The sequence below is a fragment of the Ornithodoros turicata genome, chromosome 4, assembly GCF_037126465.1.
Source record: "Ornithodoros turicata isolate Travis chromosome 4, ASM3712646v1, whole genome shotgun sequence".
In the NCBI taxonomy this organism is placed as follows: Eukaryota; Metazoa; Arthropoda; class Arachnida; order Ixodida; family Argasidae; genus Ornithodoros; species Ornithodoros turicata.
In genome coordinates, this window is record NC_088204.1 from 30,978,654 (window position 1) to 30,997,275 (window position 18,622).

Consider the following 18,622-nt stretch of genomic DNA (forward strand, 5'->3'; position numbering starts at 1 on the left):
GACGCAGAGAAGCCATGGCACCGCGGAGGCGGGATACAAAGTCCGCCGGAGAAAGGGTAATGTTCGGGGCTGGCGCGACAAGGTCACCGGGAAGGCGGAGGGCCGAACCGTACACCATGTCGGCTAAGGTTGCCCTGAAGTCCGGCTTGAAGGCGGTGGGGATGCCAAGGAGGATGGCAGGTATTGCCTCAGGCCAAGGGGTCTCTGGGGTGGCCCGCAACGCAACCTTGATTTGACGATGTAAGCGCTCCAGAAGGCCATTAGATGAGGGATGATAGGCTGTAGTACGGATACGGCGGGTGCCGAGGGTATTCATGAGATTTGTGAACAGCGCCGATTCAAATTGGGGGCCTCGATCCGTGGTAATCAACGAGGGAACCCCGAATCGGGATACCCATTCACGGATGAGGGCTGAGGCGACGGTAGGGGCTGTCGCATCAGGTAGTGGGATTGCTTCTGGCCAGCGTGTGAATCGATCGATGATGGTGAGGAGGTATCTAAAGCCTTGAGACAGCGGGAGGGGACCAACAAGGTCGATATGGATGTGATCGAAACGCTGGTCAGGTGGTGTGAAAGTCGAAGCTGGAATACGGGTGTGGCGCTGAACTTTGTTGCGTTGGCAGGGGAGGCAGGACTGGACCCAGTGCTTAATATCCGCATGCATCCGGGGCCAGACGTATCGCTGAGTGATGGTCTTCTGAGTTGCTCGGACGCCTGAGTGGCATAACGAGTGAAAGCTGTCGAAGACGGGTCGACGAAACTGTGCGGGAAGGAAGGGACGAGGATGGCCTTGCGACGTGTCGCAGGCTACAGTTGAAGAGGCGCCGGGCAGAAGGACATCCTCAATTGACAGGGCCGTAGACTTGCTGGCGCGGAAGGAGGCGAGCTCGTTGTCTCCGGCTTGCGCTTTGGTTAAGGCATCCAAGGATAATGGCGGTGGTGTCAGTGGGTCAGCGGTCTGGATGTGGGTGACGGTGCGGCTGAGAGCGTCCGCGACGGGGTTGTTAGCTCCGCTCACGTGCTGAATATCCGTAGTGAATTCGGAGATAAAGGAAAGATGTCGAATCTCTCTTGGTGCGTATGAACTTCCAGCAGATGACAATGCGTAGGTGAGCGGTTTGTGGTCTGTGTAGATGGTGAAAGGACGACCAAGGTATACTTAAACAGGTAGCGTAACTCCCATAGGCCCCTGTATCTTCAGAATGACGCCATGATAGAGACGGTCAGCGCCATCCATCCGTTGCGCGGACTACTACGATTGTAAATAAATGACGTCAGAGACGACGTCACTAGTATGAATAATAAGTAGTGCATAATTATCCATGCACGTTTACATTGGCCCGGCCCACTTCGCTTGCCTTGTATTCCCTTTTCCGCGCCCAGTCAACAATACCAGACGAGAACACAGAAAAATAAAGCATATCAGATTTAATGAATCATATCAATTCCAAATACATAGTTATCACAGATTTTGACAACTTCAAACAGAAACGCATCGTGATGACCATAGAGAAATTAGGAAGGCTCACATAAGGCCCATTTCTCACCTAGAGCTATACGTATACCTAGTGATTAGACGTTTGCATTTATTCAATAAGTGGCCGTTATAGGTCCATTGCAACAGCACACGACATCGTTGGTACACAGTTGGTTCCTACTAACACTCACGCCATCATGGCCGCTCGTCCCATGACGAAATCTTTTTTTCGCGGGCCCAGCAACATGGGATCATTGTATTCATCTGTTCACTCGTGTTAATCTTGGTTTACAGCACGGAGATGTGAACGTCGCTTCCTGTTTAACCCAAAGAGTGTACGAACTCCGTATTACAATGCACGGACACGCGGTACGGATACAGAGACGCACGGATAAACAGACCCAACTGTGACACATGCGCAAAGGAGCAGGATACGGAAATGTACTGGAGTGGTAGATGATCTCGTATATGTGCACAAGCGGGGCAACAGAAAGCTTTTTCTACATTGAAATTATGAATAACCTATTAGTACACACAGAAGCCACGCCCATGTTGTAAGGTTTTTCTGTTTACAACCGTACCTCTACTGTCAACACCCAGGATCGCTCGCGCCTCTTGCTGGTGGCCTTGCCGATGGGTATGATTTGGTATTTTCGCTTGTTTTCGCTACCAGTTTAGATATACCTTGGGACGACCCTCAAGAAAATGCCTGAAGTGCTTCACGGTGAGGTAAGCAGCGAGAAGCTCACGACCAAACGTGCTGTACCGTCTTTCTGCGGGTTTCAGCGTACGCGAGAAGAATGACAAAGGCTGCCACGAAGAAGACACCCGCTGCTGGAGCACCGCGCCGATGGCAGTATCGGAGGCATCCACCATGACGCATGTTGGGGCCTCGTGCCATGGGTGAATGAGTAGGGATGCTGCAGCGATATCAAGGCGTATCTTCTCGGCGCTTGTGGCTTCCGGTGTCCAGGGTAAGGTCGACGAATGCTGCTTGTGCGATGATAGGAGGTCGTCACGTGGTTGGAGAGTAGCCGCGATGGAAGGGACGAAACGGCGGTAAAAATTTACCATCCCGAGGAATTAGCGCAGCTAGGTGATGAAGTCAGGTCGGGGAAAATTGCGGATAGCGGCGACTTTGGATAGTAGGGGAAGAACGCCGTCTTTGGTTATCCGGTGTCCAAGGAAGTCGAGTTCCGTAACGCCAAATTCGCTCTTCGCGGCGTTGATCACGATGCCATGCTGTTGGAGTCGCGTGAAGAGCGCACGGAGGTGTTGGGCGTGTTCCTCAGGCGAGCGGCTAGCGACCAGCAGATCGTCAATATAGGCGTAGACGAACGGGAGGCCACGCGTTACCGAATCGATAAACCTTTGGAAGGTCTGTGCGGCATTTCGCAGCCCGAAAGGCATTCGCAGGAACTCGTACAAACCAAACGGGGTGGTGATAGCCGTCTTGGAAATGTCTTCTTGCGCCATGGGGATTTGGTGGTAAGCGCGCACGAGGTCTATCTTCGAGAACATGGAGGCACCGGACATGTTGGCAGCAAAATCCAAAATGTGGGGAACAGGATAACGGTCCGGTACGGTGAGACGATTTAACGCGCGATAAGCCCCGCAGGGGCGTCAATCCCCAGTCTTTTTGTGCACCATATGTAGAGGCGATGCCCAGGTGCTCGAGGATGGGCGGATGATGCCGAGCTCGAGCATATGGTCGAATTCAGCCTCGGCAATCTTATATTTCTCGGGCGCAAGCCTGCGAGGTCGGAAATGTACAGGTGGACCCTTGGTGATGACATCACCAGTCACCAAACTGGGTCACCAGTTGTTGCTAGACGAGGGAGAGACCAGGACAGCTGTTCGCTGGATGCTCGTCAGAAGGCAATTGAACTAGCGCCGATTTATTTCTCGCGCGCCTTGGCAGGCTGCGCGCTGACGATGATAATGGCGCTACACCCTTGTTCATGAACTTCCCATTTTTGTAACCTGCATGTAGGAACATCTAGAGTCACTAAATAAGCTACGCTTCAGAGTAGCGACACTGAGTTTCGCCGCCGAGCTGGTCCGCCATGTTGTTTCGTGCAACGCTCGCGCCGCCAGTGTCGTCTGCGTTGCTCTGGTAGTTTCTGTTTCTGTTCGTGTGCTTTCCTTCGCTTTCTTTTGCTAGCGCTAACTAAAGCCAGTTCGTTTTGCGTCGACTGCTATGCCGCGGTGTTGTGCTAAAGGTTGTACAAGTGCAACTTGGCACGGAAAGAGGCTTTTTCGGTTTCCTTCCTCGAGAAACAACGAGAAACGGCTGAAAGCATGGCTAAACGTCGTCGATCGTCACGACGAAGGTTTTCAACCTACAACGTTTTCTCGCCTTTGCATGGTAAGTATGCCTGTCAAAGTTCAGCAACCAAGTAAGCTGAGATGTTCGCCACTGTTGCGGTAGTTTCGTTGTACTTGAAAGACCGCGTTCCAACTTTCAGGATCACTTCACCCCGGATCACTTTGAGCTGCACAGGACTGACGGCAGAGTTCTTCTCAGGCCGTTCGCTATACCTACTTTGAGAACGGATGCCATTCCAAAAGAATCCGGCAAGTATATCATGCTTTCAAACGGACGCACTTCGATCAAATGCAATACTGCGAATCGCTATAATTCGCCGTTAATTTTTTGGTCGCAGGGTCACTTCTGAATGATGAGACGGAACAACCCGATCTCTCGTCTGCGTCTGCGCACAATATGAGCTGTTTCAGCGCCGAGGAAAGCACTTCTTTCATGGAGCACAGTTACTCCAGTGGTGAAGGAAGTTTGGTGCTGATAGAGGACAGTGAGTCTGTTCCACCTGTGTTCACAAATGAATATATTCAAACAAATTTTGCTGATTGAGAGGTCCCACTTTTTAAGCTCCTGCTGCCCAGCCTGAAACTATGGATGCATCTTCAACTCCTCTTTCTGGGTGTGACGCAACAGAGCTGATAGATGAAAGTAGGTGGTCCACATATACTCTAAAATATTATGCTGTCGTAATAATGATCTCTCACCAAGCACTGCTATTATTTCAGCCATATATTGTAATTAAGTGTAGCTTGCTTGCATACCAAGCTTACTATCTGATCTGGAGTGTCCTCATTGGCACCCATTTTATGTCTTATTAGGTTCGCCGCCAACAGACAAAGAGAGTGAGCTGACTCGACAAGTTGAAGAGCTTCAACGCCAACTTCTCACAGCAGAGCAGAAAATAGCGGACCAAGAAAAGGAGCTGCAGATATTGCGCGCTATGAACAGTTTTTCTAATAATTGGTTTGTTTACTGAGTTTTTGTTTTTCTGAAGGTATGCTGTCAAAAGACCAGGCAGCAAGCCTTTCAAACCCTGATCCCAGAGCAAACAGGTGGACCACAGCAACGATAAAACGAAGTCTTCGAATTAGACTTGCATGTGGCAGGAGGGGCTACAACTTCCTCCACGGTGAAATGGCTCTGCCATCTGAGCGCACTCTCCAGAGGCGAATTGAAGACATTAAGTTCAAGCCAGGTGAGAAAGCACTGTGGTTTACCTCAGTTATGTAAAATTGCTGCTAGCGAATTGCTATCTGTTGCTATCTGTAAAATTACTAGCCCTCTCACCCACATGCTTTCTTCAGGCATTCTGGAAGACCTATTTCCTGCACTGGAGTGTAAGGTAGCATCACTGGCTGCTGCAGAACGGCACTGCGCACTGCTCGTGGATGAAATGCAGCTAACAGCGGGACTGGATTTTGACATGAACACAAAAGACGTCATCGGCATGGCTATAATAGCCCCAAGTACAAACAACAAGAAACCAGCATCCCCTGACACTATCCCATTTGCCACACATGGGCTGGTCTTCATGATTGCCGGGCTGTCGACAAGGTGGAAGCAAACCGTTGGTTACCACTTTTCTGGTGAGTGACAACCACTTATTCACAAATGCTTTTCTAAGTGCGCGCAGTGATGACAGATTCCTTTCTCTCATCTTCAGGTAACTCGGTGTCGGCAACAGCAGGCAACAGCATTGAAAGAGGCTGTGTTTTCCATCGTTGAGAAATGTGAAACAGTAGGGCTGACTGTTGATGCCATTGTTTCTGACATGGGACCCTTAACACTGCTTTGTGGAGGGAATGCGGTATTTCAGCACACCATAATTCTGAGACTTCCGTGAGCTGCCCTCATCCCTGCAACTTCGGAAATGAGAACAGGCAGCTGTACTTTGTCGCCGATGCACCCCACATATTAAAGAACATACGAAACCACCTAGTCAAAGGCCAGACCTTTTTTGCCACAAGATGTCGTAAAGAAGCATCACCTTCCAACTGCGGAGGTAGGTGCATTTACTTTTTGCATGTACAATCATTTACTTTTCAAAGGACTACCTCTCCTAATGCACAAAGTCCGAAACTAATACATTCTGAACCATAATATGTGATCCTCTTTTCTAGGTCTCGGTCTCTCACATCAAGGAACTGGCTGAGCTGGATGAAAGCCATGACCTCAAGATTGCTCCTCATTTGAAGCTAAAGCACCTCGATGTCAAGCACTATGAAAAAATGAATGTCTTGTCTGCAGTGGCAGTTTTAAACCGTGCGGTTGCCTCAGGCCTTCGACTTCTTGTTGAGATGGGGAAGTTGGACAAAGCTGCACTGACAACAGCATGGTTCTTGGAACAAGTCCACAAGTGGTTCAGCATTATGACATCTAGAAGCTTCTGTGTTGCCATGAGCAGTGCAAAACCAGCAAAGCATGACAAAACAGTTGACTTCCTTAACAGCTTCGTGGTCCTATTCAGAGAACTCAAAATCAGAGGAAAAAACCAGAAAGACTGTTTCAAGCCTGTACGGACAGGAGTTCTGCTGACAACTACAAGTGCTCTAAAGCTCCAAGAATACTTAAGGAAAGAACATGGCTTCCGTTTTGTTCTTCTGAGCAGATTGTCTCAGGATGCCCTGGAGAATCTGTTTTCTACCGTACGAATGCGTAACCCCATTCCTAGGCCTCTAGAGTTCAAGTCAGCCCTGCGTCTGATCACCCTCACGCAATTTTTTAACCCTAGCTGCAGTGGAAACTATGCAATCGATGACTCTGTGGACCTTCTAGACTTTGCAGCCTGCACTCCGGCCAAAGCAACAGATGCCACTACATCTGACATTCCATTAGACCTGACATGTGCCACAGCAGACATTAGTGACGTCGAAGAGTAGTCCCTGTCCTACCTAGCGGGCTACATCTGTAAAAAGAGAGGTTTGAACTGTGCGCCAGCTGCATGAGTGCCATGAAAGAGGATGCAATAGAAGAACATGCACAGCTCATTACCCTGAAGTCGTACAGGAAACCAGAAGAAACAAATCCACTGGTCACGCCATCAAAGTCCATTCGCAGAGTCCTCAAACATGCCGAAAAGATATTCATACAGCATCAAAAGCTCGTGCTGACGCATTCAATTGAACGTGTGACAGAAGTTGCCATCGGAACATGCCCCAAAGTGCCGCTTCCGGAGTGTCATGCTCTACAGTCAATAATAACGAAGGCCTACATGATGTTAAGACTTCGCATACACTTAAGAAAGCTGAATTCTTGTCATCTCAAAAAGCAAACACAGGACGTGAAGACCGGAAGCAAGAGTGCTGGGCATGCGCATCCTTGCAGAAAACGTGAAGTAACAGGAGTCTCCAAGAATTCTGACTCGGTTCTCGATCTGCATGGACTAGAGCTGGAGAGAAAAGTCACAGTGCATAAGCACACCGAACGGAGTGCAATGGAACTGAAGAATGATCACCTGTGTTTTGGCCTGTACCCGCATTTTCTACAGTGGCGCCTCCCCCAATTTCTTTTTGTGGGCTAGAATGCCTTGCTTTGGATGTGGTGCATTAGTCCATCAGAGCAGCAGACAGGAGGTCAGCAGCACTGAAGAGAATGTGCCTTTCCCTTCAGAGTGCGGTTATGAATGACCCTACTCGAAAACTCACAACACTCACAACAATTTTGCCACAGCAGTCGTAATTCCAGTGCGAAATTCACCTGAGTAGCCTGAAAACCGGTGTTGCGGAAGTTACCACTCAAAAGGAACTCGTTACAAGTCAAGTTACCAGCCCTGAATTGTAACTAAGTTACTAACGAAGTTACTGGTCATGAAGAAGAACTGGAAGTTATCGGGTTACGTTCTAAAAGTAACGAATTACATTCAAGTTACTCCGTACTCAGTATTTCATATTACAACCATAAATACCAGGTGAGGGATTGGTCACGGCATACACAACATTTTTTGAATTAACACATACTTTCATTTAACGCCACTAAATTCTGTTTTTGAATGGTGCTACAAAAATTACATGATGAGTGTATGTGACTGCTTGTCTAATGACCAATTCAGAGAAATCGTTATTTCAGTTTTGTATTAAATACTCGAGATAGCAGAATGCGGACTGACGCATATCGCATGTAAAGAAGGCCGGCGAGAAAATAAAACTTATTCGGGCACTGGAATTGGGAAAAGCGGAAAACAAAGTAACTTGTAGCTGGAAGTCGTTAAGTTACCCAGAAAAGGAACGAGTTCTCAGAGAAGTTACTGGACTTTAAAAGGAACGAGTTAAGTTACAAGTTACCTAAAAGTAACTAAGTTACAGTAACAAGTTGCTTGTAAGGAGTTACCCTCAACACTGCTTAAAACCGTGTGGATTGTACTCATGTCCAAAGGCCTAACCTGTGCATTTTCACTGTCGGTGACGTGGCCCTGCGCAGGGAAAGGTAACGGAAACAGTAACAGAAACAGTATTATACCCGAAATATGGCAGGTAACGGTAAGATAAACGGAAACCGATATCGCACACTTAGAATACCTGAAACAGGAACGAAATTAATTAATGTTACTGATTCGGGTACTGAAGAACCCGAATTGTTACACTTTTCTTTGGATGGGTCTGCGGACAAAAGCTGAGTGAAGCGAAGTAAAATCAACTCAGGCGCAGAAACGAACTCTGAAACTATAGCATATGTACGTTAAATACACTCTGCGGTTAGCATAGCCTACAGTTTGCCCATGGTCACTGCTTCAGAGCACTTATCCTTGGGAACCTGCAGACGCCCTGGAACTTTCTTGAGCTCCACTGGAGTGAGTGACAACATGTGCGCGGAGGGAAACCGTCTCGATGCGGGTAGAGCCATCGACGACAACGTATTTTTGCGAAATAGACTGCTTTTACAATGAGCATATAGTCCTGATGCTCTCATAATTATATGCAATTTGCAAGCAGAAAGGCCACATTTATGTGGACCGATAAGCTGCTCAAGAAAGCACGCAAGCATGTACGGTCTTCGATAAGTAATGCCCGTTTGTGCGCCAGCCACGGTTAATCACTGATGCCGTCGTCACATCATCTTATACAGGGTGTTTCACGCAACGTCTCAAGAAATTATAAGCAAACAACCATTTGTCGAACACTCACACACACGGTCAACGGTGTTTGTCTTCGGATTACTTTTCCAGTCGTTTGATGCCACTTTGATGAGATTTCAGTTGCGGGGGATTTATTTTCTTGAGTTAATCTCTGCATATAAATAAATAAATAAATAAATATTGCCAAGCTAACCCCAGTTTTTTTTTTGCTTAGGTCGGAAGCGCTTCGCGAATTTGTCCACATCCATCAAAAGCAGTAGACAGAGTACTTGAATTAGCTGATAATTAGCAAAAATAGGGGAAAACTGCTAGTTGGCCACCAGTGATTTCCCCAGAAATTCACTGCTGGGGGAGTGTCGAGCTTTCAAGGGGGGGGGGGGTATGCTTGGTGAAGGCTCCACTTGCGGAATTTTTCTTAGACACGGAAAGTATAGTGGCACAATGGTGATATATTTGCACAGCTTTCCCTTTTTATTTGTACATGTTATTACGTTAGAACACAGTACATTAGAATACAGATTCATTATGAACGGCATTTCACCATTAAGATGCATAATCACACGTCCGACAAAGAAAAAAGACTAGCACCTTGTCTCACGAAGCTCAATGAATACCTAGCAACCAACGGTGAAAACGTTAGACGAAAAAAGCAGAATACCTTGCTAGACTGAGTTGGGCGCAAATGGTTCTTGAACCATTTGCGCCCATTACCGCCTACACACACCACCTACACACCACGCCAACCACCGCCTACACACACACACAGTACAATTATTTTCTTCCGTAACTACTTACAAAAAGGGGAAAAAGAAACAGAGTATAATTATTTCAAATGATTTTGTTCAGTTCGAGTAGTAGAACAAGCAGCAACATTTCTTTCCTTTTTACATACTTGCGTAACTACTTACAAAAAGAAAAAAGAAACGCACAGTACAATTATTTTAAATGATTTATTTCAGTGCGAGGAGTAGAACAAAACAACAACATTTCTTTCCTTTTTCATGAGCGGAGACAATGTTCACACGCATAAGAGCGGAGCGAAACGTCGAACTGGCCAAAAATATGGTAATGTATGACACATCCATGAAGCATAATCGTCAAAACTACGCACTATCTATCGCCGCGTCATCGGAATTTACGTTACCGGCCAGTCTCAAGGTCGAGGCCAAAGTTATGGCGACCCCACGTGCCCTTACCGAGCTATGGTGCCTCGATAGTTTTCCCCTGGCGCCCTCTGTGCAGGGGGGAGACAGCCTTTGTAAGAGCGAACGCCGCCTTCGGTCGCCGAGCCGACATTACGGTGCCAACTTCTCCGTAGCTGCGGCCCGCAATAGCTATATGGCACCATGCCTGGCTGTTGCGTTCCGCGTTGTTCGAATCACTCTACAAGAGGATGGAAGCTGTACTGCTTTCCTGCTGACAAGAAGAGGCGAGAATTGTGGCTCACACAAGTAAAACGGGACGATTGTGCACCTGTGGAAAGCTCCCGTATTTGCAGCGTATGTGTTTCACTTTGTGTATGAGCGTTGTTGTTTGGCTGCATTACGAAAGTAGTAATTGGAGCTTTGTTACTGACCTGCAGGCTCACTTTGAGGAAATGTGCTTCGAGCACGGCTGTGCTGACGGCTGGAAAAAGTTGAGACCAGACGCGGTGCCAACGCTTTTCAGCTTTCGCCGTAAGTATGTCGCAGTACTCATTGGCGCTTTCGTTGGCGAATCCATGATTTTGTTGAGCTCGTTAGTCGTGGTTTTGCCACACATCATCAAACATCCAGCGCAAAAAAGGCACGCGATAGGTAGCACACGATCTGTCTCACAATGCTACCGATCTTTTTGCAGCTGGGCTCAAGCGCAGGAGACCACCAAAGGAAAGATGTGCTGGGCAGAATTCTACATCCACTTCTGCGAACGAGGAAGAAACATGTGCTGACCGTGATACATGTGCAACAGACAACGAATTTGCGATGCACTCTCACACTGATGAGCAAGATTCAGAAATGACAAGTACAGACTCCACAGCATGCCTGGAGCGTGCTGAGCTATTGAAACGATTGGCAGACATAACAGCAAGATATGAAACACTCAAAGAAAGCCATCAGAAGGCAAATAATGATGTACAGAGGCCCAAACAGAAGGTGCGCGGACTTGAAGCTGACATGGGGAACCTCGAAAAAAATCTGAAGTTCCTCAACGAAGACCAAGTGAGAGCACTTGCAAAGGATGACAGGCGGGGTCATGCGTGGTCCACAGGTACAATCAAACAGGCCTTGCAGATAAAATATGCATGTGGGACATCTGGTTATGAAGTTCTACGAAGGCTAGGTTACCCATTGCCATCGAACAGGACATTAGGGAGACGACTCCAAAATCTGAGCTTCCTTCCTAGGACACTGAGTGAAGTTCTCAACGTGTTGCAGACGAAAGCAACCACAATAACAACCACAATGGAGGACATAGAAAAAGACTGCGTCCTTTTCCTGGATGAAATGGAAATTGTCCAGGGATGTGACTACGACCGTGCCGAGGACTGCCTGCTGGGAGGCACTACGCTTCCAGATCGCCCAGAAGACCCTGCAAACCATGCCCTTGTTTTCATGCTCGGAGGCATCAATACCCGGTGGAAGCAAGTTATTGCATATCACTTTACTGGACATTCTATCGATGGTGAGACACTAAAGAACTTCGTGCTTGGGCTTGTGGAATCATGGTCGAGGACATCTCTGCGGGTTCTTGTCGTTACAAGTGATATGGGAGCTGCGAACAGAGGGATGTGGCGACAGCTTGGTTTTTCAAGCCACAGAAGCTCAGAAACGGTGTGCTCAATTGATCACCCGTGCCTGGAAGGAAAGTCTCTCTATTTCATGACAGACCCTGCACATGTGTTGAAGAATATCAGGGGCAGCTACTCACATCTGGAACCTTCACACTCAGCGAACAGACAGTGCAAGAAAGTCAGCTCCCAGGCGGAGAAGTGAAGCTGCAGCATATTCAGGCTGTCATTGATTTTGACAGCAGAAGTGAACTCAAGATTGCACCGAAGTTGTCCGGTGTTCATGTAAGCACCGGACACTTCACGAAATTAAAAGTCGGGGCGGCAGTACAACTGTTCAGGGAGTGCCCTCCCGCCATACGTTACCTAATTGAGAGAGGAGATCTCCCTCGAGATGCAGAGGCAACAGCGTGGTTCCTGGCTCTCATATCAAGATGGTACACCTTAATGTCCGCACGCCATCCAGTGGTTGCTCTAAGTCATTTGGACATGAGCAAATATACGCAAGCATTGAATACACTAATCACTCACAACTTGAAATCTCAAAGTGTTTTATTGTATTTGCTTTGCAGCTACCATGTATTTCCATTTTGCTTTTTAGTGTTTCTTTCTGACTTGTCATGAAATAAAAACTCATGCACACAAATTGCCCATGTAAGACAAATGCCGTCTTGCTCAGTGAGGCAACAATTACTTAATGCTTGGAGGCTACACAGAACATAGTTGTCAGCTGGAAACACACAATTTGCCAGACAACTTACGCAATTTCCTGCAGTCTGTCGTCTACTATAAGCGTGTGGATATTCGCGATATTGATATGTACTCGCGAACAAAAGCAACGAGCAACCTGCCCCCATCCCTGTTTACGAGCAGCCTGCTCCCGTATCGCGAAATTAAGTTGCCGCAAATACATTTTTCTATCGCGGGACTGCCGGTCTGTGAAAATAAGTACGCCGCGAAAAATAATACGTTTGCACCACATAATCCATGTTCCGCTCAAGACAGGTTAAGCAAGTGGTCGCAATCACAGCACATTCGCTGTTTTTTATGCTTTCACCTTACAATACTGGTCCACAGATACGCGCAAAAGTAGTTCTCGATATGGTGTCCAAAATTACTCTGGCATTCCACTTTCCAGATTACCAAAGCGCTCGTCCGATGAGACATTTCCTGTACAGCCAAACACAGCATAGTCAGCGCTCTGGCACCGTAATGGCGGACGCCAAAGCAGACGACGCGGTTGTCCCCACCCTGCACCAGAGGGCGCCAGCAGAAAACTTATCGAGGCACCCTATACCGAGCCAGAGCCATTTATAGGGAGAGTTTGGCCATTCTTTGATCTTTTGCCGCCTCGTGGGTGGAGCCTATTTTGACGTCAGAGTCGTCGTTGCGCCGCCCAAAAAGCCTGAATCCAAGCAGAATCCGCTTATCAGCCATCTGGTGCACACCATATTGATGCTGTCCGTCAGCTTTTTTGTCGCAATGAATGCAATCTACAGGAATAACCGGCTTATGACCCACAGCCGCCTGTGATAAGGGGGGCTTTGTTGCCAAACTGAAAGAGTTCAAGGACGAAGGGCTTTCGAAGGACAATGTACGCACGTGTCTGGCCGCCTTGTATCGTAAACAACGACCACCATCAATATGGCGTCGGCGACGGGACAACAATAGAGCACGGCAAGTGAGGTGGCTTAGCCGTGACGTCGCATGACGCGCTTCAAGTTAGGCTCCTCCTAATGGCCAAACTCTCCCTATAAACGGCTCTGTACCGAGCGCCAATGTTGCGCCATCTCTTACGCGAGAGCAGAGGCTTCAAGGTCGTAGCTCTACCGGAAGAAGCAGACGACAGCGGCTCACATATCCCGAGCCGAGCGCTACCGATGCGCCATCTATTAGGCAAGGGCAGAGGCCGCAGCGCTCCGACTCCCGAGTCCTCATATTGGCGCGCCATTTGGAGGCGGAGCCTCCCTCGCTCTTGGTCAGCAAAGTCAAGGATAGTCGAGATGGCGTTGGTGGTCCTGAGCACGCGCAAAACATAACGAGAGCTTCCCGCATTGCACAGAACCATAACGCTATCTCCTGCGTACGTAAAGGCGATAGCGTACGATGCACTAAAACTCTCTATGGTTGTTGTGTGCCGGGCGGTTTTCAATCCCCCCTCCCAAAAAAGGGGGGCGGTGGCCAGGGACAGAGCACAAGGTAATCAAAGGTGCGTAGGTTTAGTGTCAGTAGGCGAGAAATTGTTATTTTGTCTATTTTCACGTGTTGTCGTCTGATATATCATAATATGTATACGTATCAACACAAAATAAAAGTCAAAGTCCGTACTGCCTGTGTGCTTGAGTAAGATACCGCATAAGTTGAAAACGCTGCTTCACGCGTAAAATTTGTGTACCAAACAGCGAAACAAAAATGTGCAACAAAGAGTTGCGGCGAAAGTTGAGAATAAGTGTCGTGGGTCCAGAACGCACAGTCCGCGCCCAAAGACAAAAGAACTAGGATCATGCAAAATGCAGTCTGCAGGCTCCGGGTTTTCTGGTGTGAGGCACGTTACCAGACTTAAAAAAAAATCAGCGCGTGACCCTGATCTTCGTACCAGTGCTGTCCGTTGCAGCGCCCTATTGGAACCACATCGAATGCTGGTTCAATTGCCTTCGTGCTTCGCTACACCGGCAAAACAGAGCCGCGAGCTGTCCCGTGCCTACCAGATCGTTTCGGCATTCTGCCGCGCGCTGCGCAGCGGTCTTGCGCATGCGCTCTACACATTTTTTTGAAAAGGCGGATTCGCATGAACCTTTAACACGTCATACGGAACCCTTTAAATACTATGCCAATGATGAGGACGGGACCCAGAAAAAGAACATCTATGTTCGAAATGTCGGCGACTCTTGTCCTGACGCAACTCCTTCCGTACTTCCCTACCAGTCCGCTGGATTTCTACCCATATACATTTATAGGAAGAGTTTGTCCATTCTCTGACCTTTGGCCGCCTCATGGGTGGAGCCTATTTCGACGTCAGAGCCGTCATTGCGCCGCCCAAACAGCCTGAACCCAAGCGGAATCCGCTTATCAGACAGCACAGCCGGCACTGGGTTTTCCTGGGTTTTCCTCAGACGCTTTCAGACATATGTCGGCACAGTTCCCTTAGAAGTCGGCCCAGGACGCACATTCCCCCAGGGCGTGAGTCGTGACGTTGCCCACATACGTGAGGCCGACAACGGCAAGCCCTATCACCACCACCACCACCACCACCATCCGCTTATCAGACATCTGGTATGCGCCATTTTGACGCTGTCCCCCGCTGGTCGACAGCTTTGTGGTCGCGCTGAATCTAATCTACAGGAATAACCTGCTTAGGACCCGCAGGCGCCTGTGATAGGGGCGGGGAGGGGGGGGCTTTGTTTCCAAACTGAAAGAGTTCAAGGACGAAAGGCTTTCGAAGAACGACGTACGTACGTGTCTTCCCTCCTGTAAACTGTAAACAACGATCAGCATCAATATGGCATCGGCGACTGGCTGACGACAGGACAACAATAGAACACGCTCAAGGAGGTCGTTTAGCCGTGACGTCGCACGAAGCGCTTCAAGTTAGGCTGCTCCTAATGGCCAAACTCTCTCCATAAACGGCTCCTGCAGTGTGTTGCTTTCAGCGCCCTCTCGCTGCACAGATGCTTCGTAATAATTCGTTTGAGTAAAATCTGCGCAGTTTTGGACCGAGATGTTTCGGACACATGTTTCTGACATTCCAAAGATTATGGATACACCACAACCTTCGCGGTGATTTTGTTGCAGAGTCCCACTTTAAGGCGTCATTCTCGAAATTCCTGACACCGTCCTCCGTTCCTCGACATTGGTCCCCGTTTTCAGGTTCGAAGCCCGCGGCGGAACCGAACTTTCTTTTAATGGGTACACGCAGTCGACATGGGCAACGCGTACAAACTAGAGAGAGCGATAGTAGAAACTTGCGGCACCTTTCTATCCCTCTCCGTTCCTCGAGTTAGCACACAGTGACAACGGCGGCTTTCTTATGTATAGGGTCGGGGCATTTTTTTCGATATTGGGTTTTTGTTGACGTAAGGTGATTGAGGTCTCTTGTTGACGAGGAAAACGTCCTCTTTCCGATAGCTGCTGGACGTTCACTACGTGCGACGCAAGTTTGTGCGGTTCCACCGCTTTTCACGCTGCGTTCTACGACACGTCTCGCGACAAAAAAAAAAAAAAAAAAAAAAGACATCTGCCTCCAACATACATCACTTTCAGCTCCCAATGTGATCCATGGTTACACGGAGGGACACTGCAAATGGGCAAGCAACATATGGGATATGGGTGTAGCGCGCGTGTGAAAAATATAGGTAGCAGGAATTGATTCCTTCTGCTTCGCCACCTACATGCTATAAACGTCCCAAAAAGTTAAAAAAAGCGGATTGAGCTCGTGAGACGAAGATACAAATGATTGAAACACAATACAACATACTGCGCAGCAGCGAGAAATGCGACCGATCCCTGAAATCAGTTTCCGCCGCTTGTCGCCAGGGCGGCGCCTTTGTTCGTGCTCGGCGTCAATTCGCCGATATTCGTCTGGAAAGTAAGCGGCAAAACCTAGAGAAAACATCAGATTGCACAGCCGGTGCGGGAATTCGAACCCGTGCTACGTCCCCGTCTCGGCGTGGAAGGCGATCATCCTAACCGCTACTCCACGCCAGCCAGTACTGAAAAATGTATGTCCTACTCTTCCCTTAAACCAGAAAGGATAGCTGTATCATGAGGCTTAAAATCACAGGCGTGGCATCCAGTGTATTGCCCCGTAGAGGAAAGCGTGCCGGGCGAACGCAATGGATCCTGTACAGGTCCTGGTCGCACGTCACAGCAAATGTTAAGGCACACGTGACCTTAAAGATGGTGGCGTCCATGATCGGAGGCCAAACAGTTTGTAAACAATGCGGTTGTAGTTTCTGCGCAACGTTTTGGACGCCTTTCGATCACGGTCATTATTTTTATCCGATAATATCGGCGGTAAAACGCGCAGTTTTGCACATAAGACCTCGTACTGTTGACTACTTTCACAAATGTGATGACGACCGAGCCGATGCGATGTACTAAGGAGAAATGGGCTACCATGCTGCGGAAGAAGCACCGCATAGTTTACGCTGGCAAAATACGTTAATCTCTTCGCTTTATGACGACAGAAATATGTCGGTAAGTGACAAAACAACATATAAACAAAGACACATGACCTCAAAATGACGTTTTCTATGACGTGCGACCAGGACAAGATGGTAGTTTAGCCATTTGCACCCGCTTGAGGGTAGTAGAGTACAACAATGGCGGGTTTGTGTCACCCCTGTGCGTAAAATCTACAGTGGCAAAATCCCTGCGTTCTGATATCACGCCAGTCAGCGTGACGTCACGCAGGATATACGAGCACTTTTTGTGAGCTCGTGCGGCACATCCACAGCACTTTTCCCAATCGAATGGTCGACTGTAGTGCCACTCCCGTTGAATCGAATGCGGGAGCTCGCACCGTTTGCACTAGTTCATGGGGTACAGCCCAGCACTTTTTTCGTGATCTCGTGCTACACACCCACGGCACTTTTCCCGATCGAATGGTCGACTGTAGTGCAAAAGTTTGCACTCCCGTTCAATCGAATGCGGGAGCTTGCACCGTTTGCACTAGTTCACGGAGTATAGCCCAGGATTTTCTGTGAACACGTGCTGCACACCTACGGCAGTTTCCCAGTCGAATGGTTGAGTGTAGTGCAAATGTCTGCACTTCCGCCGAATCGAATGCGGGAGCTCGCACCGTTTGCACTAGTTCACGGAGTACAGCGCCCCACGACAGCCCAGCATTAACGGGCTGTCGTCAATCATCGAGGGCGTCATAATGACAGTTACAGCATTACGCTACTGGAAATCCGCAAATTTAAATAAGAAACAGGTCTGTTACAAAACGTGCCATAGTGGCAAGTAGGAAATATTAAGACAGCGGCATTGCAACTACGTGGGTTTTCCCCTGTCGCTACACCAAACACCTTTCTGTTTGCATACAGTGCTACCTTGGGGACAGCTCGCGATGCAAGTCTCAGCATACTTACCTGGTGTCGTGAAGCCTGTGATCAGCAAGGTAGGTTCGCCGGGCGCGTAATTCCAAAACACTACTCAGTGCAACAGACCGTGCTCTCTCTACTCTTAGCGGATGATAGGTGATGCGCTGGCAACCTACGTTGGCATGGCGACGCCCTGACGCCATGCTTTCGGAGTGGTTTCAAATATCGTTTTAGGAAAGAATGCAGGGACCTTTCATCAGCGTACCCTTCCACTTCTACGGCCGAGCTTTCTATAAGCTGTGTTAAATTGCAGATGCTGACTGCGTGGTGCTTTCCAAGTGGACTGATTGTGTTAAATCTGGACCTGTGATTCACGATGAAAAGAAGGATACTTCTTCGGTATGGGGCTGAGAGTGGTCAGCCAGTTTTAATGGCTTGGTACTCCTAAGGTAGGATACAAACCATGCATAGACCAGTAGTAAAAGGGGGTATCGAGTGAGGCCAGATGTCAGTTAGCTCTATAGGTGTCTGGTTCGAACCCCACAGCGTCTGGGACACCGTCGCGTGTGCGGAGGGCGCGGCGCCAGTGCGGAGGGTTGTCCGCGCGCTTATCGGCGGGGGATGGCTGCGCGTGCGCTCATCGTAGCGTATTTGTCAGCCTGGGCAGACTTCTTTGGCCATACATGGGCCGACTTCACATATTTTTCCGATACAACAGGTGAGCTGTTTACATGCAGAGACATGCAAAGAAGGGTCATACACAAAAAGTACAAGTGAAAATATATTTATTAATGCCAATCAAGTTGCCAATTGTGATGCCAATCAGGTGAAGGAGAAAAAGCCAGCCAAAAAAAAAACTTCACAACCTGTAATAGAAGAAACACAACACACATAATAAAGAACATACTTACTCATTACCAATTTCACAGATTCCATA